The sequence below is a fragment of the Typopeltis vanoorti genome, chromosome 3 (assembly GCF_054136105.1).
Source record: "Typopeltis vanoorti isolate ZY-2024b chromosome 3, IOZ_Tvanoo_1.0, whole genome shotgun sequence".
Lineage (NCBI taxonomy): Eukaryota > Metazoa > Arthropoda > Arachnida > Uropygi > Thelyphonidae > Typopeltis > Typopeltis vanoorti.
In genome coordinates this window covers 18,323,936-18,350,677 of record NC_143551.1, presented here as the reverse complement: position 1 = coordinate 18,350,677, position 26,742 = coordinate 18,323,936, and the positions used below count along the sequence as shown (strand labels likewise).

The following is a 26,742-nucleotide window of genomic DNA, read 5'->3' as shown; positions in this document are numbered from 1 at the left end:
CCACCATGCGCAGACCTTTTTATGGAAAAACTTGAAAAGGATATTCTTTCCACCATTGTACCAAAACCATCAATTTGGTGGAGATATGTCGATGACATGTTCATCATCTGGAAAGACACCATGGAAAACCTTCTCGTATTTCTGAACAAAATCAACTCACTACACAATAAGATCAAATTCACTATAGAACTAGAGAAGAACAAAGAACTTCCTTTTCTTGACATCCTAGTGAAGAAAGAAGTTAACAATTTCCAACTGTCCATTTACAGGAAACCCACAGATACTGGTAGATATCTACATTATTCGTCCAACCATCATAGATCACAAAAACACAGCATCATTCACATGCTCCGTAATAGAGCCTTAAGGTCGATTTCAAAAGAAACAGAGGTACAGAGAGAACTGTCACTAATATCTAAAACTCTATCTCTTAATGGATACCCTTCTAACATTTTAAACAAATGGCTATTTAAAGATAACCACCAACAACGTGTTACAGTACCCCAGTATGTGTCCACAGCTGTCATTCCATATATTAATTCAGTTTCCACAAAATTGGCAAGAATGTTAAAAGCTCATAACATCAGAGTGGTTTTTAAACCAACTACCATGATCAGACAAATCTTAGGATCACCTAAAGATGAGGTACCGTTCTTCAAATGTCCTGGAGTATATGAAATTCCATGCACGTGTGGCCTTTCTTACATTGGTCAGACTTCGAGAAGTTTTGAAATAAGACAGAAGGAACATGTGGGGGATGTCAATCATAATAGAATCATCACATCTGGTTTAGCACATCATTTCTCAACATCAAATCACGTAATAGATTGGAAAAACAGTTCTATGCCTTACATCGAGAATGACTACAAATACAGAACTTTAAAAGAAGCAGCTGTGGTATTACGCACAGGTAATAATTTAAATAGAAATCAGGGCATTGTTCTTAAAGACATATGGAAAAATCTCATCATCTCTCTCAGTTCAACAGAATTACAATATGCAAACAACTACAAAACATGTGGTCATGTACCGATATCTGACTGAAACTTTCGAACACATGCACGCCTTCAAACAGAATGATCAAATGTAACTGAATGCATTTGTTTTCACACCAGTTCAGCCTTGAAAATGCTAGACAGTGGCTAGTGAAATTTGTTGGCTCTTTGTATATATATTTTATCATTTATCTTCTGGTCTTTTAATAATAAAAGTTATTTATTGGGGGTGCTTAATGGTCAAAGCTGTATAACTGAGAGGAGACCTCCATATAGCCTTTAAAGGAATGCGGAGAACCGACCAGGGCTTCTGACCTAATGTCCAATCCTCACCTTCTCGTGGTGCACCCTGTTGGGTATCTACTTGGATACTGAACAGACGAGGATGGGCTGGCAATTTGGGATTTAGCCGACCAAATTGTATTCTTATTGGTTAAACCAAAATATAGAATGATGGTACAACATGACAAAATTTCATGCCGGCTGGGGCGTCGCCCGGTTAAACAAGGTCCCCGTTGTTTTCGCCAGGGAACCAGGGCGAACAGCGAAAAGTCAGCTACTGGAACAAATCTGAAAATAAACCCCAACTCAACATCACCAGAGTTAAAGATCGGTACTATCAACGTAAGAAGCCTGAATGGCAAAGAAATGGAGCTAGCTGATGAATTAGATAAGTACCAGATCGACATAATAGGGGTGACTGAAACAAAAATGACCAAAACTGGTGAGGTCTTTCTGAGCAATAAATACAAAATGTTATATTCAGGCAATGACAATCAAGAAAAAGAAGGAGTAGCCATAGTATTCAAAACAAAATACGAGGCTAATCTTCTTGAATGGCAGTCAGTCTCAAGTAGAGTAATGTGGGCAAATATGAGAATGGGGAACTGGACAATGAGACTTATTTGTGCCTATGGTCCCACAGAAGGTTCTACTAAGGTAGAAGTGGAGGAATTTTTTGAGGCTTTAGAAAAAGCAACTGACACAATGAAAAATGAAAAGTTGGTCCTTGTTGGGATATAATAGGTCCTTGTAGGAAATGATTGTCATACAAAAATATTTTGGGAAAATTTGGAGAAAAGAGCAAAGCTAATATTAATGGCAAATATCTGTTGGATTTCTGCTCAGGACATGGACTGGTTATTACTAACACCATGTTCCAACATAAAAATGTGCACAAATTCACATGGAGAGAAGAGGCTAGGAATAAGAAAAGTCTCATTGACTATGTTATTGTTGATAGTGATGTTTTCTCCCTGGTGCAGGACACCAGAGTGTACAGAGGATTTGAAATTGGAAGCGATCACTGTTTAGTCTTGAGCAGGATAAAATTGAATTTCATATTGAAAAGAATAACATGTAAAAAAGTTTTAAAGTGAATAAAAGTTGAGCAGCTCTCAGATGTGAGCTGTAGACAAAAATACACAAAGATTATTGAAGGAAAAATGAAAGAGTTTGAGAACAGGAATCAAACCTTGGAGATTCATTGGCAAACTCTGAAGAAAACATTGATTGATTCTGCCAGAGAGGCATGTGGTGAGGTTGTTTGTAAGGATGAAAAAATCAGAACTCCCTGGTGGTCACAGGAGGTTAAAGAGGCAGTGAAGGAAAAGAAGAAAGCATACCAAAAGTTCCTGTCAAATAAGTCAGGTTGTGCTCTTAGAGAATATAGAGACAAATGCAAGAATGCTAAACACTGTGTAAAACTAGCTAAACAAAAGTCATGGGAGGACTTTGGCAAGAATATAGAAAATAAATATCAAGAAGGTGGCAAAATATTCTGGAGGTTGTTGAAGAAGCTTAAGAATCGAGGAAAGAGTGCTATAAAAGGAATTAGAGATGATAAAGGTGACATGAAAACAGGAGAAAAAGATATCCTTGAAGTATGGAGCAATTACTTTGAAAAACTGCTAAATGAAACAAGCAGTGATGACAGCACAGTGGTAAAAAACACTGACCAGGCATGCAGTCAGGAATACATATCCATACTTGAAGTAGAAAAAGCCATCAAAGGCTTGAAATGTGGAAAGGCAGCAGGAGTAGATGATATTTGACCAGAAATGCCAAGTATGGTGGTATAAGAGTCTTACAGTGGCTGCACTGCATAGTTCAGAAAGCCTGGACAGAGGGACGAATTCCTGATGATTGGAGTAGAGCTCTCATAGTACCCATATATAAAAAGGGAAATAAAACTGCATGTGAGAATTACAGAGGTATTTCCCTACTGAGTTTTCCTGGCAAGATTTATGCAAGTATACTTGAGAAACGGTTGAGAAGAATTGTGGAAGAAAAGCTTGGTGAAGAACAAGCTGGATTCAGGCCAAATAGAGGCTGTCAGGATCAGATCTTCACTTTACAACAAATAGTCAAGAAAGCATGGGAATATAACAAAGATCTGTATTTAAGTTTTGTCGATCTGGAAAAGGCATATGACAAGGTGCCAAGAGAGAAACTATTCAATACGCTGCAGTTATATGGTGTTAATGGGACATTATATCAAGCAATACTTAGTCTTTATTTGAGTTGTAAGTCAGCGGTTAGAATTGAAGGAAGTACAGGAAGTTGGTTTAATGTTAAATCTGGTGTGAGACAAGGATGTACATTATCCCCTCTGTTATTCATTATATATATGGATTGCATTATGAAGGAAAGTGGTATTAAACATGATATCGAAATTGGAGATATTAATATCAGCTCTTTGCTTTATGCGGATGATGTTATACTTCTAAATAAATCCGCTACAAGTCTGCAAGATTCTCTGACTAAATTGAATAGCTCTTGTAATAGATATGGTATGAAAGTCAGCAATAAAAAGACAAAGACAATGAAAATAGGCAGAATCATTGAAAATGTCAACTGTGTTGTGAATGGAGAACCTGTGGAACAAGTAAAACATTTCAGCTATTTAGGCACGATTTTTACTGAAGATGGTAAATTAAATATAGAAATAGACAACAGAATCAGCAAAGCTGGTATGGTGGGAAGTCAATTGAATAAATTCATATGGAATAAGAGAGAAATTAGTCGCAACACTAAATTAGCTGTATACAAGACAGTGTTCAAACCAGTTTTAACTTATGGATCTGAGAGCTGGGTCAGAAGTAAAACACTTGACCAAAGACTTGAATCTTCAGATATGAGAGTCCTGAGAAAGATTATAGGCGTGAACAGATGGCATCAATGGCAGTATCATATTAAAAACGAGGATATTAGGAAAGAACTTGACATTGTCAGCATCCAGGAATGTGTTAGCAGAGCTAATCTCAGGTGGTATGGTCACTTAAACAGAATGGGCAAGGAAAGATTAGCAAAACAAGTGTTCTCTGCCAGGTTGGCAGGAAAACAACCCAGAGGTAGACCAAGATATAGGTGGATTGATACGGTACAAAGTGCTTTAGACGATAGAAATATAAGAGCTGATAATATTGGAGTGTTGACAAGTAACAGACTGATTTGGAGGAAAATTGTAGATAGGAAATTAATAATGATGTAATTTTTTCATGTAGTACTATCATATCCTGTACACCCCTTGAGGGTACATGGCAGGAATTTGATGATGATGAAGTTATTTATTGTAATACATCAGACCAAATATATACAAGTTAAGTTCACAAATGAAACATAAAGTTCGGTGCTTTGAGAAGAACAAATGCAAAAAAGCTAAGTTACTAAACCACCTTACTTTTCTGAAGAGATGTAGAGATTTCGCTATCATCCCGAAGTTCTTAGTAGTAAAAGGGCATATCCAATCTACAGCAGCAAAAAGAATATATCACAAGACTTCATTAGCGCTATTAAGAGAAAGGATACAACATACCAGGTATGAGCTTAACATTATTGACGCGAAGTGTAGAGATCAATTTGATGACATATCGAACAGTTTAGACTACACGACGTGGAATGATATTGACCAAGTATTACATCGTAGCTACGAAAAAACTTTCACGACGAGTAAAATTAGACAAATTAAAAAATTCGAATTTCTATATAAGAAAAAATTCCAGTCGCATCACAGTCTGCCTAACAACAAAGTGATTTTTAACTTTTCAGATCACAAGCTTTCTAATCACGAATCAGAAATCCTAAAAAAGGGTTTCAACTTTGCCATCTCCCCTAATTTTATCCCTAAAATGGATTACATATGTGGGATAGAAAAAAGTCTTTTTCCTCTTCCGGAGGCTACAGCAAATGCGATCAGGTTCAAGAGTATGATTATTCTTGCTTCAGCAAAACCACCAATACCTAATATCACTCCTTATGATAAAAAAGCTCTCCGCAACTTACGTAACAACAAAGACATTATAATAACAAAAGCCGATAAAGGAAATTCAACGGTCATTCTCAACTCGAAAGATTACTTCGACAAGATTAATTTGTTACTAGCAGACATTTCCGCTTACCAAGTCTTAGATAAAAATCCCATCATGAGTAATCATCTGGAAACTAACGCTCTTATCCGCAATATGACCGGCTGGTCGGATGAACTTAAAAAAACAACTTAAATCATTGCATCCTATCACTCCACGCCTTTATGGAGCTCCCAAGATTCATAAAGAAACGTTCCTCTTCGTCCAATAGTTGATGGAAGATCATCACCTACATACCTACTAGCAAAGCATCTGGCAAAATTAATGAAAGGAACAATTAGACACACTCAGAGACCTACATTAAAAAGTCTCAACAATTTGTAGAAAAAATCAAGAGTATTAAAATATCAGAAACGGACATTATGGCTAGTCTGGATGTAGTGTCCTTATTCACTAATGTACCGATCGTAGAGGTAGTTAACATTCTGCAAGATCTTTTCCCTCAAGACATCACACAACTGTTTCATCATTGCCTGAATTCAAATTTCTTCAAATTCAACAACACTGTATACAAACAATTAGAAGGACTAGCCATGCGTAGCCCTCTGTCACCACCATGCGCAGACCTTTTTATGGAAAAACTTGAACAGGATATTCTTTCCACCATTGTACCAAAACCATCAATTTGGTGGAGATATGTCGATGACGTGTTCATCATCTGGAAAGACACCATGGAAAACCGTCTCGTATTTCTGAACAAAATCAACTCACTACACAATAAGATCAAATTCACTATAGAACTAGAGAAGAACAAAGAACTTCCTTTTCTTGACATCCTAGTGAAGAAAGAAGATAACAATTTCCAACTGTCCATTTACAGGAAACCCACAGATACTGGTAGATATCTACATTATTCGTCCAACCATCATAGATCACAAAAACACAGCATCATTCACATGCTCCGTAATAGAGCCTTAAGGTCGATTTCAAAAGAAACAGAGGTACAGAGAGAACTGTCACTGATATCTAAAACTCTATCTCTTAATGGATACCCTTCTAACATTTTAAAGAAATGGCTATTTAAAGACAACCACCAACAACGTGTTACAGTACCCTAGTATGTGTCCACAGCTGTCATTCCATATATTAATTCAGTTTCCACAAAATTGGCAAGAATGTTAAAAGCTCATAACATCAGAGTGGTTTTTAAACCAACTACCATGATCAGACAAATCTTAGGATCACCTAAAGATGAGGTACCGTTCTTCAAATGTCCTGGAGTATATGAAATTCCATGCACGTGTGGCCTTTCTTACGTTGTCAGACTTCGAGAAGTTTTGGAATAAGACAGTAGGAACATGTGGGGGATATCAATCATAATAGAATCATCACATCTGGTTTAGCACATCATTTCTCAACATCAAATCACGTAATAGATTGGAAAAACAGTTGTATGCCTTACATCGAGAATGACTACAAATACAGAACTTTAAAAGAAGCAGCTGTGATATTACGCACAGGCAATAATTTAAATAGAAATCAGGGCATTGTTCTTAAAGACATATGGAAAAATCTCATCATCTCTCTCAGTTCAACAGAATTACAATATGCAAACAACTACAAAACACGTGGTCATGTACCGATATCTGACTGAAGCTTTCGAACACATGCACGCCTTCAAACAGAATGATCAAATGTAACAGCCTAACAGTTACTAAAGTGTATGTTGTTTGAAATGTAACTCAATGCATTTGTTTTCACAGCAGTTCAGCCTTGAAAATGCTAGACAGTGGCTAGTGAAACTTGTTGGCTCTTTGTATATATATTTTATCATTTATCTTCTGGTCTTTTAATAATAAAAGTTATTTATTGTAATACATCAGACCAAATATGTACAAGTTAAATTCTCTTTTTATTTAATGTTTGTATTTTGTCATCATCATCATCATCATCATCAAATTCCTGCCATGTACCCTCAAGGGGTGTACAGGATATGACAGTACTACATGAAAAAATTACATCATTACTAACTTCCTATCTACAATTTTCCTCCAAAGCAGTCTGTTACTTGTCAAGACTCCAACATTATCAGATCTTATATTTCTATCGTCTAAGGCACTTTGTACCGTATCAATCCACCTGTATCTTGGTCTTCCTCTGGGTCGTTTTCCTGCCAACCTGGCAGAGAACACTTGTTTTGCTAATCTTTCCTCTCCCATTCTATTTAAGTGACCATACCATCTGAGATTAGCTCTGCTAACGCATTCCTGGATGCTGACAATGTCAAGTTCTTTTGTAATATCCTCATTTTTAATATGATATTGCCATTGATGCCATCTGTTCACGCCTCTAATCTTTCTCAGGACTCTCATATCTGCGGTCTCTAGTCTTTGGTCAAGTGTTTTACTTCTGACCCAGCTCTCAGATCCATAAGTTAAAATTGGTTTGAACACAGTCTTGTATACAGCTAATTTAGTGTTCCGACTAATTTCTTTCTTATTCCATATGAATTTATTCAATTGACTTCCCACGATACCAGCTTTGCTGATTCTGTTGTCTATTTCTATATTTAGTTTACCATCTTCAGTAAAAATTGTGCCTAAGTAGCTGAAATGTTTTACTTGTTCCACAGGTTCTCCATTCACAACACAGTTGACATTTTCAATGATTCTGCCTATTTTCATTGTCTTTGTCTTTTTATTGCTGACCTTCATACCATATCTATTACAACAGCTATTCAATTTAGTCAGAGAATCTTGCAGACTTGTAGCGGATTTATTTAGAAGTATAACATCATCCGCATAAAGCAAAGAGCTGACATTAACATCTCCAATTTTGATATCAGGTTTAATACCACATTCCTTCATAATGTGATCCATATAGATAATGAATAACAGAGGGGATAATGTACATCCTTGTCTCACACCAGATTTAACATTAAACCATCTTCCTGTACTTCCTTCAATTCTAACTGCTGACTCACAACTCAAATAAAGACTAAGTATTGCTTGATATAATGCCCCATTGACACCATATAACTGCAGCGTATTGAATAGCTTCTCTCTTGGCACCTTGTCATATGCCTTTTCCAAATCGACAAAACTTAAATACAGATCTTTGTTATATTCCCATGCTTTCTGGACTATTTGTCGTAAAGTGAAGATCTGATCCTGACAGCCTCTATTTGGCCTGAATCCAGCTTGTTCTTCACCAAGCTTTTCTTCCACAATTCTTCTCAACCGTTTCTCAAGTATACTTGCATAGATCTTGCCAGGAACACTCAGTAGGGAAATACCTCTGTAATTCTCACATTCAGTTTTATTTCCCTTTTTATATATGGTACTATGAGAGCTCTACTCCAATCATCGGGAATTCGTCCCTCTGTCCAGGCTTTCTGAACTATGCAGTGCAGCCACTGTAAGACTCTTATACCACCATACTTCAGCATTTCTGGTCGAATATCATCTACTCCTGCTGCCTTTCCACATTTCAAGCCTTTGATGGCTTTTTCTACTTCAAGTATGGATATGTATTCCTGACTGCATGCCTGGTCAGTGTTTTTTATCACTGTGCTGTCATCACTGCTTGTTTCATTTAGCAGTTTTTCAAAGTAATTACTCCATACTTCAAGGATATCTTTTTCTCCTGTTTTCATTTCACCTTTATCATCTCTAATTCCTTTTACAGCACTCTTTCCTCCATTCCTAAGCTTCTTCAACAACCTCCAGAATATTTTGCCACCTTCTTGATATTTATTTTCTATATTCTTGCCAAAGTCCTCCCATGACTTTTGTTTAGCTAGTTTTACACACTGTTTAGCTTTCTTACATTTGTCTCTGTATTCTGTAAGAGTAAAAGCTGACTTATTTGCCAGGAACTTTTGATATGCTTTCTTCTTTTCCTTCACTGCCTCTTTAACTTCCTGTGTCCACCAGGGAGTTCTGATTTTTTTATCTTTGCACACAACCTCACCACATGCCTCTCTGGCAGAATCAATCAATGTTTCCTTCAGAGTTTGCCACTGAATCTCCAAGGTTTGATTCCTGTTCTCAAACTCTTTCATTTTCTTTTCAATAATATTTCTGTATTTTAGTCTACAGTTTACATCTGAGAGCTGCTCAACTTTTATTTGCTTTAAAACTTTCTTACATGTTATTCTTTTCAATATGAAATTCAATTTTATCCTGCTCAAGACTAAATAGTGATCACTTCCAATTTCAAATCCTCTGTACACTCTGGTGTCCTGCACCAGGGAGAAAACATCACTATCAACAATAACATAGTCAATGAGACTTTTCTTATTCCTAGCCTCTTCTCTCCATGTGAATTTGTGCACATTTTTATGTTGGAACATGGTGTTAGTAATAACCAGTCCATGTCCTGAGCAGAAATCCAACAGATATTTGCCATTATTATTAGCTTTGCTCTTTTCTCCAAATTTTCCCAAAATATTTTTGTATGTCTCACAATCATTTCCTACTCTACTATTTAGATCCCCAACAAGGACGAACTTTTCCTTTTTCATTGTGTCAGTTGCTTTTTCTAAAGCCTCAAAAAATTCCTCCACTTCTACCTTAGTAGAACCTTCTGTGGGACCATAGGCACAAATAAGTCTCATTGTCCAGTTCCCCATTCTCATATTTGCCCACATTACTCTACTTGAGACTGACTGCCATTCAAGAAGATTAGCCTCGTATTTTGTGTTGAATACTATAGCTACTCCTTCTTTTCCTTGATTGTTATTGCCTGAATATAACATTTTGTATTTATTGCTCAGAAAGATCTCACCAGTTTTGGTCTTTTTTGTTTCAGTCACCCCTATTATGTCGATCTGGTACTTATCTAATTCCTCAGCTAGCTCCATTTCTTTGCCATTCAGGCTTCTTACGTTGATAGTACCGATCTTTAACTCTGGTGATGTTGAGTTGGGGTTTGTTTTCAGATTTGTTCCAGTAGCTGACTTTTCGCTGTTCGCCCTGGTTCCCTGGCGAAAACAACGGGGGCCTTGTTTAACCGGGCGACGCCCCAGCCGGCATGAAATTTTGTCATGTTGTACCATCATTTTTTATTTTGGTTTAACCAATAAGAATACAATTTGGTCGGCTAAATCCCAAATTGCCAGCCCATCCTCGTTCGTTCAGTATCAAAGTAGATACCCAACAGGGTGCACCGCGAGAAGGTGAGGATTGGACATTAGGTCAGAAGCCGTGGTCAGTTCTCCGCATTCCTTTAAAGGCTACGTGGAGGTCTCCTCTCAGTTATACAGCTTTGACCCTTAAGCACCCCGTTTGTATTTTGTATGGTATGTAATGTATTGAATTTCGAATTTATTGTACACTTTTTTAAATAAATGTTTAATGTTTTATATGACTTTTTTTACTAAACAAAAGTGATGCACTTTTTTAAGTGGGGCCCTGACCACAGACTTGTCACGGGCCCAAAAATTTCTCTCGGCAACCCTGCCCAAGAAGCTAAACATTGATTGCAGATAAACAGTACCTTGGCTGAATGACAAACTGACAGCTTTAAGAAAACTTGTAAATGCAGTTAGACAACTATATCAAAGAACCTACAACAATCAAGATTCAAACGAAGCAGATGGCAGAACTACTATAAAGCTAAATACTGCTATCAGTCCAAAATTCAATATTCAACAGAATAATGAAAAAAATTCTATACTCTTTCGACTGCATCAAATTCTTGGAACCATATATATAAATTAGCAGCAATCATGAATAAAGCAACACTTGTATTGTCAACTATTAAGAAAACAAATGGCTCTTACACTAAAAACTTAGCAGAAACTGCAGCTGTTATGAATAACAAGTTTGTTCCTGATGAGGAATCAACAAATGAAGTAATCCACAAAAAGACAAAGAATGGAAACAGACATAGACACACCTAATGATGATGAAATTACGTCTAATGAAATCGAATCAATATTAAGATCAATGGATCCAAGAAAAAACCCCTCGAGAGGATGGAATAATCAGTGACGTATTCCTAACAGTGTTTGTCAAATTCCCAGCATTCATAAGAACAGTTTACAATGAATTCCTGAAGAAAGGGTGATTTCCTTTATTATGGAAATGCTTTAAAATTATGCCCACAAGGGAAAAGAAACATCTGATGAAATTAGTAAATCATAAAGGTCACTGGTAAGGTACTAGAAAAACTTCTGATAAACTGAATAATGCATTTTGTCTATTCACGAGACATAATAAGCTGCAATCAGTATGCATTTAGACCTCAATCAAGCACTCAAGATGCAATTATGGAAGGTAAAGAGTTGTCTACCACAAAAAAAAAAAGACTTACTGCTGATCTCACTAGATGTACAAGGAGTCTTTGATGCTGCGTGGTGGCCAGCCATAAACTCAATTAAGGGATTTCAAATCTCCAAAAAACCTACTCTACCTTCCATAAAATTATTTTACAGACAGAAGAGCAACCATGATATTGAAAACCACAGTAATGAAAGAAGAAGTCATACGAGGACCAGGTTTTTGGAACATCCAGTACAACTCCTTATTAAGACTTCCTTTCACTATTGAAACAAAAGTCATAGCATTTGCTAATGATACAATGAAAATAATTCGGGGACGCAACGGCTTACAGTTAGAAGTAATAGCCAACAAAGAACTGTTTAAAGTTGTGAAGTGGGCATGTGAGAAGAAACTTATCTTCAGTAGTACCAAGTCTAAAGTGCTCCACAGTTCACGTAAAAACCTGTAACGGTCTTCATGAACAGGAAGTTCTAGCCAGTGAGCTAAAATACCTAGGAGTAACAATAGACAACAAATTTAACTTCAACAAGCACATTGCATATGTTGAAAAAAAAAAAAAATTACAAATCGTAAACCTTCTAGCAAAATTGGCAAGGATAAACTGGACTACTTTGTTGGACTACTGAGCACTGAAAGCAATATATACCAGAGCTAAACTACCCTTGATACCTTATGCTGCATCCACTTAGAAAGATGCATTAAAATCTAAGAAAAAGTGACAAAAACGGAGTTTATTGCCTTATAACCATACAAATAATTATAGGATATAGGACAATATCTTTTGAGGAAGCTTGCTCTATTGCTGGTCTAACTCTGATCTTCCTGAAAATGCAAGAATATATGAAGTCACTTCTTCTTATGAAGTCACTTCTGGAAGATATAACGGAAATGTCAACATTGATCCCAGTTGTTACGAATTTCTGCTTCACTACAGCAGGTGGCCTTACCCAGCAAAGAAAACATTTTAAGGAGAAGGAAAGCTCTGACAGTGATAAATTCCATATATATATACTGATGAGAGCAAAACAGAAAAAAAAATGTTGGTTGTTCTTTCATTGTATATTACAGACAATCCATTATAAAAGAATGCTGCTCTAGACTGCATCCTCTCTGGCCCAAGCAGAACAGCTTGATGTAGTTTATTCACTTGCATATTTCTGGGAATTAGAACTCACCACCTCTCATCAAAAGACCACCACAACAACAACTTACAGCGAGAATAGTAAATCTGGTATGGAATTTCACTCTAGAGGGATGGGAAACCAAGTTCTGCTGGATGAGGGCTCATACTCGGGTACCAGGAAAGAGAGGGCAGATCAGCTGGCTAAAGAAGTGGCTATAAACAAACCAATAAGATCTTTCAATCACTGCAATGTAACATAAATTACTGATAATGTTTGGATTATATTTGTCAGCTGCCAGTTCGGTTTGAATGCACTAGTTCTTGTCCGATCACTGAAGTTAAGCAAACCTGAGCCCAGTTAGTACTTGGGAGGGTGTACATGGGAACCCTGGGTGCTGCTGGCATTAATTATTTGTTGGACGCATGGACCAAAAGTACAGAAACTCAAAAGGATGATTGAGAGCGAAAGTGTGAAGCGGGAGTTGAGAGTTCTAAAATTAGAAAGATTGAATGATAGAGAGAATGTGATGCAAGATTCAAAAGTTGAATTGGGTTGGATGAGGCAAGAGATGAAATGGATGCGGAGTGAAATTAAGAAAATTCGGGTGGTGAAAACAATTGAAACAAATCAAGTAGGTATGAAAGAGTTAACGAAAGACAAGCGAGTGGCATTGTATGGTGACTCCATTATTAAAGGTGTACTGGATGAGAGGATGCACAAGGTATGTTTTCCAGGTGGTAAAATGAGTAGAGTGATTGAGGCATTGGATATGAGGAGGGAGCGATCAAAGGGGTTGATGGTTTTAATAGGTACGAATGACTTGCATCAGAATGGATATCAGGAGGCTGCTTAGACAGATAAAAGAGAATAGTGTGACAGGAAGGGTAGCAAGCATGTTTTCTAGGCATGACTGTGGTGAGATGAGGCAGAGAGCAAGGATTATGAATGGTATGTTGGCTGAAATGTGTAAGGAGGGGGGTGGGAGTACAATTTGTTAATGTGTGGAATGAGTTTGAAGGACGAAGTAAACTGTATGGGAGTGATTAACTGCATTTGAGTGGTTATGGTGTGAGTCATTTGGAGAGACTGTTGCTGGAAGATAGAGAAGTGAGTATAGAGAACAAATCAGATCGTGGAATTGATGTGGAAGAGCAGGAGAGTACAACAGAAGAGATTGAAAAGTGGTTATAAATGAGGAAGTAAGTGGCATGAGTGTGGAAAATGAGAGAATGGGTGTGCAAGATGAACAGGGAGGCTCAGGATGGACAGGGGTACACAGCATGAGAAAGGTGGATGCTCCAAGAGGATGTGAGAGCATGTGTAGACAGGAAAGGAATGGGATGATCTGGGATCAAGAGGAAACAGTTGGAATTGAAGAGGGTTTTAAAATGAATAAGCAGAAAGTGAAATGACCCCATTCGAGCATGGAGAGATCACATCGAATGAATGTTATTAGTGGAACTAGCTGTAGATCCAGAAATGAGCTGTTGTGTTTGTATATAAATGCTAGAAGTGTAAGAAACAAGGCAAATGAAATGGTTGCACTATTTGAGTCTGTTCACTCAAAAATTGTTGGAATAAGTGAGACATGGTTAGATGAGAAAGACATCCTGACAGGAATAGAGATGGAAGGATATGATATGTTTCGTGAAGATAGAAGGGGTAAAAAGGGAGGGGGAGTGCTATTGATGATAGAGAAAGAGTTATGTCCATACAAAATAGAGATGCAAGAGGGGGAAATAGTGTCAGTGGTTTTTGAGGCAGTATGGTGTGAGATGGAGTTGAATGGAATGAAATACTTGGTCAGATGTTGCTATAGACCAGGAAATTTGGATGATGTTGACTATGAAATGTATAATCAAATTAGCCAATATAGACTGGAATGATGAGATAGCAACTGGAAATAAAGAAAATGAATTTCTTGAGTTTTTTGAGGGATAACTACCTCAGACAGCGAGGATTGAGGGTCTTGGATTTGGTCATCTCATCAGAGGATGTAATCATAAATGAAGTGTCAAATCACCCACCAGTTGGTGAGAGTGACCATGAGGTGATTACCTGGGTGTTTGCCAGCAGTGTGAGGACCTCTGTAAAAAAAGGGTATATGTGGAACTACAAGGTGGGGGGGGGAGTGATTATGAGAAGCTCAGGAGACAGTTTGCAGGTGTAGCATGGAATGAGGAGTTAGCTGGAAAAGAGATCAATGCAGCTTGGGGGATTTTCAAAAACTATCTAGTAGATGCAGTGTCTAAATGTATTCCAAGGGTGAGAAGGTTAAATAAGGTAGGTGTGAGATAGATGAATAAAGAGATTAAGCATGCGATACAGAGGAAAAAAGGGCATTATGGAGGCAGCATAAGAGAAGTGGAAATAACCAATTCCACGAGGATTACAAAGACCAGGCAAGGTGGGTGACTTGGTTGGTGAACTAGTATGAACAGCAGTTAGCTAATGAAGCCAAAAAGAATCCTAAGGAGTTCTTTCGATATGTAGCCAGAAAAAAAAAAAGAATGATTATGGAAGGATGACATTGATTGGAGAAAATGGTATAAAGACAGCTGTTGCAGAAGGTGTGGTGGAGATACTTAATGAGCAGTTCATAAAGGTCTTTCAATCTTGTGAATTTGACTTCGTGGAGAGATTGAGAACAATTGATGATGGGGAAGAGAGACTGACTGCAAGTGACCAAGAGGTGTATGGATGGGAAGTTGAGCAAACCAGATGTAAATAAGGCTGTGGGAATGGATAGTATATCACCACGTATTCTGAAGGAATGTGCCAGGGAGTTGACGCTGGCCTTGACATATTTTTTTAATACGAGTTTTGCACTTGGTCAAGTTCCTAAGGAGTGGAAGGAGGACAAGGTTGTGCCACTTCATAAAGGAGGTGATAGAACTCAATCATCAAACTATAGGCCTATCTGTGTGTCAAGTGTTGTAGTTAAGTTGTTGGAGAAGCTTGTAAGAACTAGGATCCAGAATTGGGTTGACAACATGGATTTGTTAAAGGGAGGTCATGTTTTAGTAATCTACTTACTTATTACAATAAGGTGATTGCTTCCATGGACAGAGGAGAAGGATACACAGTTATATACTTAGATTTTGCAAAGGCTTTTGATAGATTACCGCATGATAAGTTGTTAGTCAAACTGGAGTGGATGAGTTTGGATATTAGATTGGTGCATTGGATTGGAGACTGGCTATCTGATAGGTATCAACAATTTGTGTATGGGAGAGCGATATCCAGGAAAAGGAAAGTTACTAGTGGTGTGCCTCAGGGGTCTGTTTTAGGGCCATTGCTGTTTAACTTGTATATTAATGATATTGGTGAAGATTTGGATGGAAATATTCAGTTGTTTGCAGATCATGCAAAGTTGGGACGAACCATGAAGAGTAGAGAGGATGTTGTGGCCTTACAAGAAGACCACACATTGGGAAATTATTAAGGTGAATAAATTGAGTGATTGGGCACAGGAATGGGAATGCGAGTTCAATGTTGCAAAATGTAAGGTTTTAAAATTTGGAAAACAAAAATGGGATGCAGAATTTATGCTTGGTGAGGATATATTGTCGGAGGTGGAGGAAATAAGAGATTTGGGGGTGATAGTGAATAAGGATCTGAAATTTAGGGGACACATGGCCAAAATTGTGAAGACAACACAAAGGCTTCTGGGAATGATGCAGAGGACACTGACTTGTAGAAGTAGGGAGATTCTTGTTCCATTGTATAAGGCTTTGATTAGGCCACACATGAACTATTGTGCCCAGATTTGGTCACCTGGTTTTCAGAAGGATGAAGAGATATTGGAGAGGATCCAGAGGCAACTGACTAAGGTAGTTTCTAACCTCTGGAATGTCGAGTATGAGTATGCAGAGGACACTGACTTGTAGAAGTAGGGAGATTCTTGTTCCATTGTATAAGGCTTTGATTAGGCCACACATGAACTATTGTGCCCAGATTTGGTCACCTGGTTTTCAGAAGGATGAAGAGATATTGGAGAGGATCCAGAGGCAACTGACTAAGGTAGTTTCTAACCTCTGGAATGTCGAGTATGAGGAGAGATTGAAAAGATGCAACTTGCAGAGGCTGGTGGACAGGAGGAGGAGCAGGGCAGATATGATAGAGACCTACACGTTATTAAGAGGTTGTTATAGGATCAATGCTGGAGAGGTTTTACAGAAAATAGTGGGAGATCAGGGGAGAACCAGAGGTCATTCCTGAAAGCTGTATAAGGAGGGTGTGAGTAGGGGAGTGAGATGCAGGTTTTTTTCATGCACAGTTGTGAATGCCTTGCCTGAGAGTGTGGTATCCTCAGAGAATTTGAGTGTGTTTAAAGCACGGTATGATGAGCTGTGTGTTTGATAAAAGGACTTCCTAGATGAGTCTTTGACTCCATGGGGTCTTGGGTAATAATAATATAGTGTAAATATAGCAATATGTACATGCAGATGTAAAAATATAAATATGAATGTTGTTACAAAAATGTAAATATAAATGTTCATTAGTTACTTGGAAGCTACATGCAATATATGCATTGTGTGTAATGGAGCATGTAGGATATAAATTACCTTATGGTAATTCGTTTCTTGGGGATTGGGTGGTGGTGGAGAGGATTCAGAGATGAGTGACCAAGCTGGTGACAGGTCTGTGGAATTATTCCCTATGCAGATGTTTTGAGGGTGTGTGGGTTGCAGAGTTTAGCTGACAGGAAGAACAGAGGGGATATGATAGAAACTTATAACTTACTAAAGGGATACAATAAGATTGACACAGAAGAAATTTTTCAGTACATGGTAAAAAACAAGGGATCACACTTGGAAGCTGTCTAAGAGTGTGGTTTAATAAGGGTGTGTAGACTAAGTTCTTTTCTTAGAGAGGTGAATAAGTGGAATGGATTGCAAGAGGTAGTTGTGAGCCCCCCAACAGTTAATAGGTTTAAGGAGATCTATGAAAGGTATTGTGTTAATGGATAAAGTGGGTCTCCCATGATAAATCTTTTGACTCCACGGAGTGCCCATATAAATAATGATAAATAAATAATAATATATTGGATCTTAGTAGGGGTATAGACTATTAAGATGATAGAGAAAAGGGTTGAATGTGTCTGGACCATGAGGCCTTATAGAGAACATATCATCTACATTAGCTATATAGAAGGATTGAGAGGGACTGAGTTAAGAGCTTGTTTTTCAAATTCTTTCATAAAAAATTGGTAACGGAGAAACCTGTAGTGATGCCTTCTATCTGGTTGTAAATTTTGTTCTTCCAAGAGAAATATCTGGAATAGATGGCAAAGTTAAAGAGATCTCTAATAACAAAAGTTGAAAACTTAAAAAAAATTTTTTTTTTTTTAAAGTGTTGTAATTTAAGAGAATATTGGTAAACAGTTAGATGATGTCAAAGCTGACCAATATGTCGGTATTATTTACAATTAGAGTTTCAATAGAAATTTTAAAATGGCTAAAGTTTAAAATTTTATAATGGTATGATATCATATGAGTGGTAAAGGGGGGGTAAGAGATTTTGCTGCTTTGATCATTTATAGCAGGGTTAATCTGTAGCACCTGTTGTAGATCTTAGATCTTGTGAAATATTGGAAGAATTAAATAACGTTTATTCTTTCCCAGTGCTGTTTTATTCCATTAAGTCTCCAACATGAGTTCCTCCTAGCACTTAAGTCTTAACACATAAGCATATTTCAGAAATCAGATAACATGCTAATCCATTCAGGAATTGGTTAACTGACAAAGTTAATTATTTGAAATTTCCATATTTGAAAGATCCCTATATTTGTGAGGTGTATATATTTTAATAGGAAATATCATATTGTTCAAAGAATATGCTAAATCTGAACTAAGGTATGTAGACTAAAGGATCCAGTTTGAGTATAGGAGATATTTATTTTTTATGGTTGGTCCATGTTTGGTCGGATACATCTCAGCAGGCTATTGGAGAATTCCTCAATGCACACAATTAAAAGAAAAAAAAAATTTCACATGAGAAGTCACATAGACTGCAATATATGGTACATATGAACATGTGGTTATAGAGAAAGAAGGAATCTGTTAATGTGTTTCTTGAATTGAAAATTATAGCCATGGAGAAGGCTGTCCCAGAGAAAGAGAGAGTTAAATGAACTCAAAGAGAAATTGGGTTAACAAAAATGAGTATATTGTGGAGAGCCTCCGTAGTTCAATTGGTATAGACAAAGCCCTTTGGTTAGAAAGACCTGGATTCGATTATTCCCGTCATGGTCACTTTCTCTATGAAGAACCTTTATCTGGTCTCTTTCAATGAAAGGTGAGTTAACAGGTCGTATACGGAGGTAGGGGTTTTTTTCACCCGGAAACTTGGTTTTTCGTCCCCCCCCCAGAACAGGCAAACTGGCCCCTTGAACACATGCATGTTGGAAGTTTTTTTTCCACTTGGTTAGACTATAATGAATTTAGTTTAATCCTTTATCCACATGTAAACAAATAAGTGGAAAAAAACTTCCAACATCTTTCTCTAAATCCAGAGTAATTTAATAATAAGGTGAGACACCGTTTGCCAACTCGTATAGGTAAATATGATCTCTCCATTGCTTCCATCTTAGTATCACCACCTCTGGGTCTTGCTCTCTCGTCAGTGGGAGCAAGACCCAGAGTTAGTGGCCCTTCCCTTAATGCATACCATTATTCATGTCTGCAAGGAGATGTGCTATGCATTATGGGAGATACTAAGTCAAGGAGTGACGAGAGCTTGGTCCACTTTTACCACGAGTTGCCTCAGTCCTGAAGATACTTCAGGAGCAAACTTTGTTTACTTACACTTGGATAAAGGATTAAACTAAAACACATGTATCTACAGACACACTGGGAGGCATAGGGCTAATCACCTTATCCTCGAGACGGGTACGGTTTGGAAGGGCTAAGGACAGCTCTGTAACAGGCCACTAGGCCCAATATGTGAAAAAGAAGAAGAAGAAAAAGAGTATATTGTGGGTATATTTGATATGTATATTTGATGCGGACCTTGACATGCAGAAACAAAGAGGTTATGGTTCCCTTGTATAAGGCTTTGATCAAGCCACATAAGGCCTACTACTATGAGCAGATTTGGTTGTCTAGTTTTCACAGCAATGAGGATTTATTGGAGAGTGTCCAGAGAAGGTTTACTAAGCCAGTGTCAGGTCTATAGAATATCAGATACAAAAAGAGATTGGGGGAATGCAACTTAGAGAGAGCCTTGTGAATAGAAGAAGAGGGGATATGATTGAGACATACAAGTTGGTGAATGATTGTTACCAGATTAATGTGGAGGAGATTTTTTATAGAGCTGTGGGAGACAAGGGTAGAAGTAGAGGCAATTTCTGGAAGTTGTATAAGGAGAATATGGGCCAGGGAGTGAAAAGTAGGTTCTTTGCATGGAGAGTAATTTTAATGGAATGCATTGTCTTAAAATGTGGTGAGTGCAGAAACTGTGAATGAGTTCAGGGTATGGTTCGATGATCTCCTCTTCAGGTGAGCTTCTGAGTTGGCATATTGCCTTGAAAAATGGCTAAACTTTTGGTTTCTTTGGCATGTTATTTTTATCTGCTTATTCTTTTTTTGAATTCTCTAAATGAAAAAATGTTTCAAACTTAAATAATAAAAATAGAAAATCTGTTCTTAATAAAATTAATATGTTAATGACAACATGGTGCACATATGTTTTTTGTTTTTAGTTTTGAGTTTCTTTTGCATTTATTTCCATGTTTCACAGCCATATGTTCACAACAATATAGGGAGAATGCACTGGTTAAAAATTTTCCCTTTCAGTGGTAATGGTAATTGACTTTTGAATATTGACTAAGATTTTCCCAATGCTTTCAACCCAAGCATTGTTCATCTTTTGACTTCTTTCATTGTATTGTGATCCATTGATATCCATTTGTCCTAAGTATACGATTCACTTGTTTAATTTCATTGTCATCGATTTTTATTATTTATGCTTGTACATAGCTATTGAATATAACTTGGATCTTATTTTTATCTTTAAACCAGTTATTTTGCTAGCAATGTGGAGTTCACAAATATGAGTGTAATTCATGAAGTAAAGATGACTGTGTCATCTACAAAACAGCAATGGCTTAAAACATCTTCCATTTATCTTCAGATAAATGGAAGATATTTTACGAGGCCAAAAATTGGGTAAAGAATTAAAACCAAGTATATAATTTCTTGGTATCTTTAATGTATAGTAGAACCAAGATAAAAAAAAAAAAAAAACTTTCAACAGTATGACTTATTACTGATGCATAAACTATTCAATCAAATAGATTGTCAAATTCTATTAATTTCTTTAATTTTTTTAATAGCTCAGTTGGTTTGATGATGCCTTTTCATTGGAAAGACCTGGATTTGAATCCCCCTCTAAGATGTGAAGATAGTCTTTATCAGGGCTTTTCAACTGAAAGTGAGTTAGTCATTCTCATAAGGAGGTGATACATTTTTCTTCCCTGAAACTTGGGTTATCATTCTACAAAACAGGCAAAAACTGGCTATAAGAACACACAATTTATGGACATTGCCTCATAAAACACTGCCTCATATTCTTAGTTGCTTCAATCATAAATTGAAACTGACTGACAGACTCCAACTCATGAAAGGTTTTTGTAAACCTGTAGTACATTTGTACCATGGACGGACTATGGATTTTCTATTTCTTTCTTTCTTTTTTTTTTAAAATTAATTTTATATATATATTTTAAATATATTAATTATATATATATATATATGTTATACGCTAACCACTCGGCCAGCTAGGCCTGCTGGCTGAGTGGTTAGCGTATCCACTCTCCAGCCAAAAGGCTGCGGGTTCGAATCCTGCCGTGGGTATGGATGTCTGTGAAAATACTAGTGGTGGGCAGTAGATGCTGTTGGTGGTGGATTGCGTGGTGGAGACAGAGAGTTGTAGAGTAAACCCTCCCTCGATGAGTCTTTGGACTCCTGGAGGTGTTACATAATAATAATAATAATATCTTTTGTGATTATTTTAGTAGAAATTAGTACTGAAAGCTGCGAAACTGAAATTATTGAAGTAAATGGAGTTTTGGGTTTAAAGGATGGTGGAAGAAATGTGAGAGTATAAATTAAGCGATTGAAAGTAGGGTGTTAGATCTGAAATAGGCGACTTCAATTTTACATGACGTCACCATTCCAGAATCTAACAATCAACAAAAAAAATATATATATGCATACTTATCTTTTAGGGCAGTGTAACTATGTTTCTTTTTGTAACAACATCTTGTATGATAAACTGTGAATTATGTGAATTTAAATTAATGTATCTATATGTCTACCATGAATGTAAGTCAGCAAAAAGGAGCAGATATGAGAGAAATCATTAGTGAAATATTATAAATGAAAGGATGCGTATTATTCAGCAACATAGGGCAAAGATCGCCCTAATACTATAAGAGCAGTGTGAGCACCTGCAGGCATCACATCTGAGAAGACATCATGACGCATACATTCCTGGAAACAAGAAGTCCCATATGTTGATCGGTGAAGTCACCCAGCCTGAGACCAATGGGTGAGACGATAAGAGAAATTCAAACTCGGAAAGGTGGCGCTCTAGGGGAGTGTATAAAACCCGCAACACGGAAGTAAATCACTCCGTTTTTTCTTGTTCCTGCATTTCTCTTCGTGTGCTCCAAGAGTTCATCGCAGTTCAGCTCTCATTTTGAGGGCTGACTTACGAAAAGTTCCGGCATGACACCGCAGCAGATTTCGGCAAGATCAACCGTAGGCCGTCAATGAGAAGGTCATCTACGTAAAACCTTAGTAGAGAGATAGCGCCCAGCTCAGGCGAGCATGTGTAACCCACGTGGTGATAAGATCGAGACAACCAGAGTCGTAACAAAGAAGGAAGGACGGAAGAAAACCGATAAAGAATAGATAAGTACTCTCACTTGTTCTAGCCCCTTTTGAGAATTGACTAACAGTGTTAAGAGAATGCATCTTAAAATTTGTAATGGAAGAAAGAGTGAAGAACTAAGATTTATGTAAATGACTATGCTTTTGAAATGAACTTTAAGAACTTTCAGTTAGATAGAGATTCTGTCATAATTAATCCGAGCGAGATTATTTATGTGCTAAAATGCCTAAATGTCCAATTGAGCTGTAATTAAGAATGTATTATATGTTGAGTTATTGAATTTGCTAACATTTTGAAGTCAATGCATAATGGTTTTAAGAGTGAGAGAGTGAAAGAATGGTAGAAGCTTAAATTAGATTTGATAACTACTTTAACTTGTATGGCATTATATAATGAGTTTAATAAATATTTTGATTCCTTACTTACATGTGTTTCTGATCATGATGACTGACCCTTCATAAAACATCGAACCTGTGATCGTGTGTGCGTGCGCGGGGATACCCCAATTGAAAATAGTAGGGCACGACTGCAAATAAAATAAGCCAGAGAACCCAAGGTTTCTAAGAATTCAATTAACATTATTAGTGGCACCTGATATTCTATGATTACCCTAAAGGTTGAGTTTATCTCTAACCTTAAGGCCCAGGCTGGCGCAGATAAAAAAATAAATTTTGTCTGAGTGACCAGGATAACTCATGGAATTCAGAGAACAGGTAATTTCTGGTGGCCCTTAAATTAGGTTAAATTACGTAAGAAAAGGTATAAGAGAAGCGAGACTTAACGGTAAGATTAATATTAATGAAGATCACATAACAATGGCGCAACCGACTTAACAAAGAGGTACATGTGATAGAATTTGATATAGCGGCTGAAGTAGGAAAGGATAAAGCTAAATATATTGCCTCGATATATCAATATCAGAGATATACGACGCAACAAGGGGTAAGGTAGTGCAAAAATTGCAGTGGCAGACGTTCAGGACAACATAGAAAACCTGAATAAAGAAATAGCTCAATTGCATGAAATTCTTCATAGGACAAAGTGTGAGATTGAAAAGCTGCAGAAACAGCAAGAGATTGGTTGAACTGTTCTCAGTTGGCCCTCTCACTTTTTAAAAAAAAGTAAGAGGGCCAACCCCAAAAAATTTTGAAAATTATAAGAATGAACAAAAGAAAGAGTGTAAGCAGATAATTTTTTTACAGCAATTCTATGATAAGGGAGAACTTCATGAAAATTCTACAAGATCTTGTTTTCCTGACAGAAAAGGAAATTGATAGAACTGATTGTTTTGGCAGGAACCATTGACCTGAGAGGTGAGAAATATTGTATGAGGGAGGATGTGAAAAAGTTATTGAAAGCAGCAAAAAAGAATCAGAAGGTGAAGTTTGTAAGTCTACTACCATGCTAAGATAGAAGTGAACTGAGAAGGAGGGCAACGATAAGTAATGAATCAGTATGTAGTTTTTACAGTTTGTTTATGGACCTATGTTCTGAGTTTGATGGACATAAAGACATTTACTAAGAGATACTTGAAGTAGAATGTGATGGAAGAAATTTGGAATACAAGAGTGTTAAATCTTGTTATAGAATCAGAAGCCCTGTCCATAACTATGGTAGTGGTGCCTCTGATTGGGAAAAGTGATCATGTAGTCTTGACTTGGGAGGTAGCAAAACATGTGAAAATTCCAGTTGGCGGTATCTGTGAAATTACAAGGCAGATAATTATGATACACTTAGGAGGCAGCTTGAAGCAGCAGTACCATGGCATAAGATCTGCAAGGGAAGTATATTCACATAGAGGATAGTCAAGGGATATCACATGAACAGTAGAAGGATCAGGCAATAAAGGTGACCGACATGGTAAGAAAAGCAAAATTAGGTTATGAGAAGAAATTATCCAAATAGGCAAAAGGAAATCCAAAAACAGTTTTTTTGTTATATGACAAGTAGGATATAAGAATGACTATGGAAGGATAACTTTGATGAGTGCAGATTAGAGAAGTAACAGAGGCGAATGAAATTGTTGAGGTACTGAGTAAGTAATTTTGCAAGGGTATATCATCCAAGTGAACATATTATTATGACAGAGGTGATAAGGACTGATGTGAGAACAGAGGTTGAAGAATTGGAGGTACTTAGTATATTGCAGAATCTGAATGCTAATATGGCTGTGTGATTGGACATGATATCGGCTTGTGTTTTATGAGAATGCCTTTGACTAGGCTGTTTAAGTCTCAGTCTGGCAAAGTCCCAAGAGAGTGGAAGGAGGGCAAAATAATTCCTTTGCATAAAGGAGGATCTAAGTCTGTGATAGCAAATTATATACTGATTAGTATATCAGCAGTGGTGGTAAAAGTATGGAAAGGTCATAAAGAGAATTCAGGAATGGGTGGATAAGAACATGATACTGTATGAGGGGGACAGCATTGCTTCCTGAAGGATCAGTCATGCCTTAATAATCTACTAACTTTTTATAATAGAGTGACAGCTGAATTTGATAAAGGAAATGGCTACACAATGATAATGCTAGATTTTGCAAAGGCGTTTAACAGGATACCACCTAGCACTCTGTTATGCAAACTGATGCAGATGATATGAAACTGGCGATATGGATAAAAGGGTGGATGATGGATAGGCACCAAAAAGTAGTATATGGAGGAGCAGATTTCCCTGGATTCTGTTCCTCCATTATATTAATGGTTCAAACACAGAGCCACAGGGCTCTGTGTTTGAACCACTGCTGTTTAATTTGTACATAAATGATATATGAAATAATTTGAAGGGAGATATTAAGTTGTTTGCTGATGATACAAAGTTGGGTAATCTTAATCAAGGTGGTGTAGAGAACTTACTGGATGATTTAAATAGTCTGACAGTATGGACAAAACATAATTGACGTCACAATATAAAATAAAATGCTAAGCAATTTTCAGTAATCTGAAGTATTAATGGATGTCAATTTAATGTGGAAAAGTATAAAGGCATGTATTTTGAAATACAAAGATTACAAGCTGTGTTCCACATTGAGGGAGTTGTACTCCAGGAAATTGTTGAAGCTAGGGATTTGTGGCTAATAGATAGAGAGCTTGATGTTTAGAGGGCATATTGCTAAAGTAGCTGGGATAGTTCACAGGATTACTTGGTTATTGAAGAACACACTAACAAGCAGTTCTAAGGAAGTTATCATTCCTCTTTATAAGGCCTTAATACTACCACATCTGGATTACTGTGCTCAGGTCTAGTCTCTTTGATTTCTTGGTGATGAAGCAGTGAAGATTCAGAGGTGAGCGACCAAGATGGTGGGCTGTGTGTGTGTGGGTGTCTTTGTTGAATGCTCCCTATGAGTAGAGTGAGGGTTTATGGATTGCAAAAGTTTATAGGTGAAAAAGGGGTGATATGATAGAATCATTTAAGTTACTTAAAGGCTTGTATAGTGATGCATGGGAAATGTTACAGCACTTGGTTAGAGGGGTGCCCAGGGTTCTGTGTTTGGTTCCTGGTTGGGTAAGAGTAATTAAACAGCACTGGTTAAAACACAGTGGTGTAGAGAACTGACCCCTGGTTGGGTCAGTTCTCTCTTTTTTGCAAGGGATTGTTAACAAGGAAGTGAGGACTAGATTTTTCGCTTGGAGAGTGGTGAATGAATGGAAAAAGTTACCTGAGTCAGTTGTGAGTTCTTTGTCTATTAATGAAATCAAGGAGAAGTGTGATAGTGAATAGTTATTGTGTTGATAGTTTGGATCTTGCATGATGAGTCTTAGGATGCCATGGAGTTGCCCATTTAATAATAATAATATTTTTTATGTAGTTTGGATATACTCTATAGACCAAATATGGAACTTTTTCAAAAGCTACTTCATGCTTCCAGTAAACAGAATAGTGGTCTCTTATTGCAAAGAAATACATCTCTTCCCACTTAAAGATAACCACAAACATCCACGTCTGTGGTAGGAATTGAATCCACATCTGTTGATTGAAGAGCAGATACACTAACCATTAATATAACTTTATTTTGTTAACTTTGATTTTAAATGTTAAGTTAATAAAAATTATTAATTTTCTTAAAATATTTTATTTAAATTGTCAATGTTGAACATATGAAAAATGAAATAAGGCTGGATATTATTTC

At 37.1% G+C, this 26,742-nt stretch overlaps 1 protein-coding gene and 1 pseudogene across 2 annotated transcripts in view; both read left to right on the top strand.

Annotated features, from left to right (window-relative positions):
• Positions 1-26,742, top strand: part of Tbc1d8-9 (TBC1 domain family member 8/9) — a 571,393-nt gene that overhangs the window by 10,802 nt on the left and 533,849 nt on the right. The gene's annotated exons all lie outside the window — the stretch shown is intronic.
• Positions 13,000-13,116, top strand: LOC150107961 (5S ribosomal RNA; annotated as a pseudogene).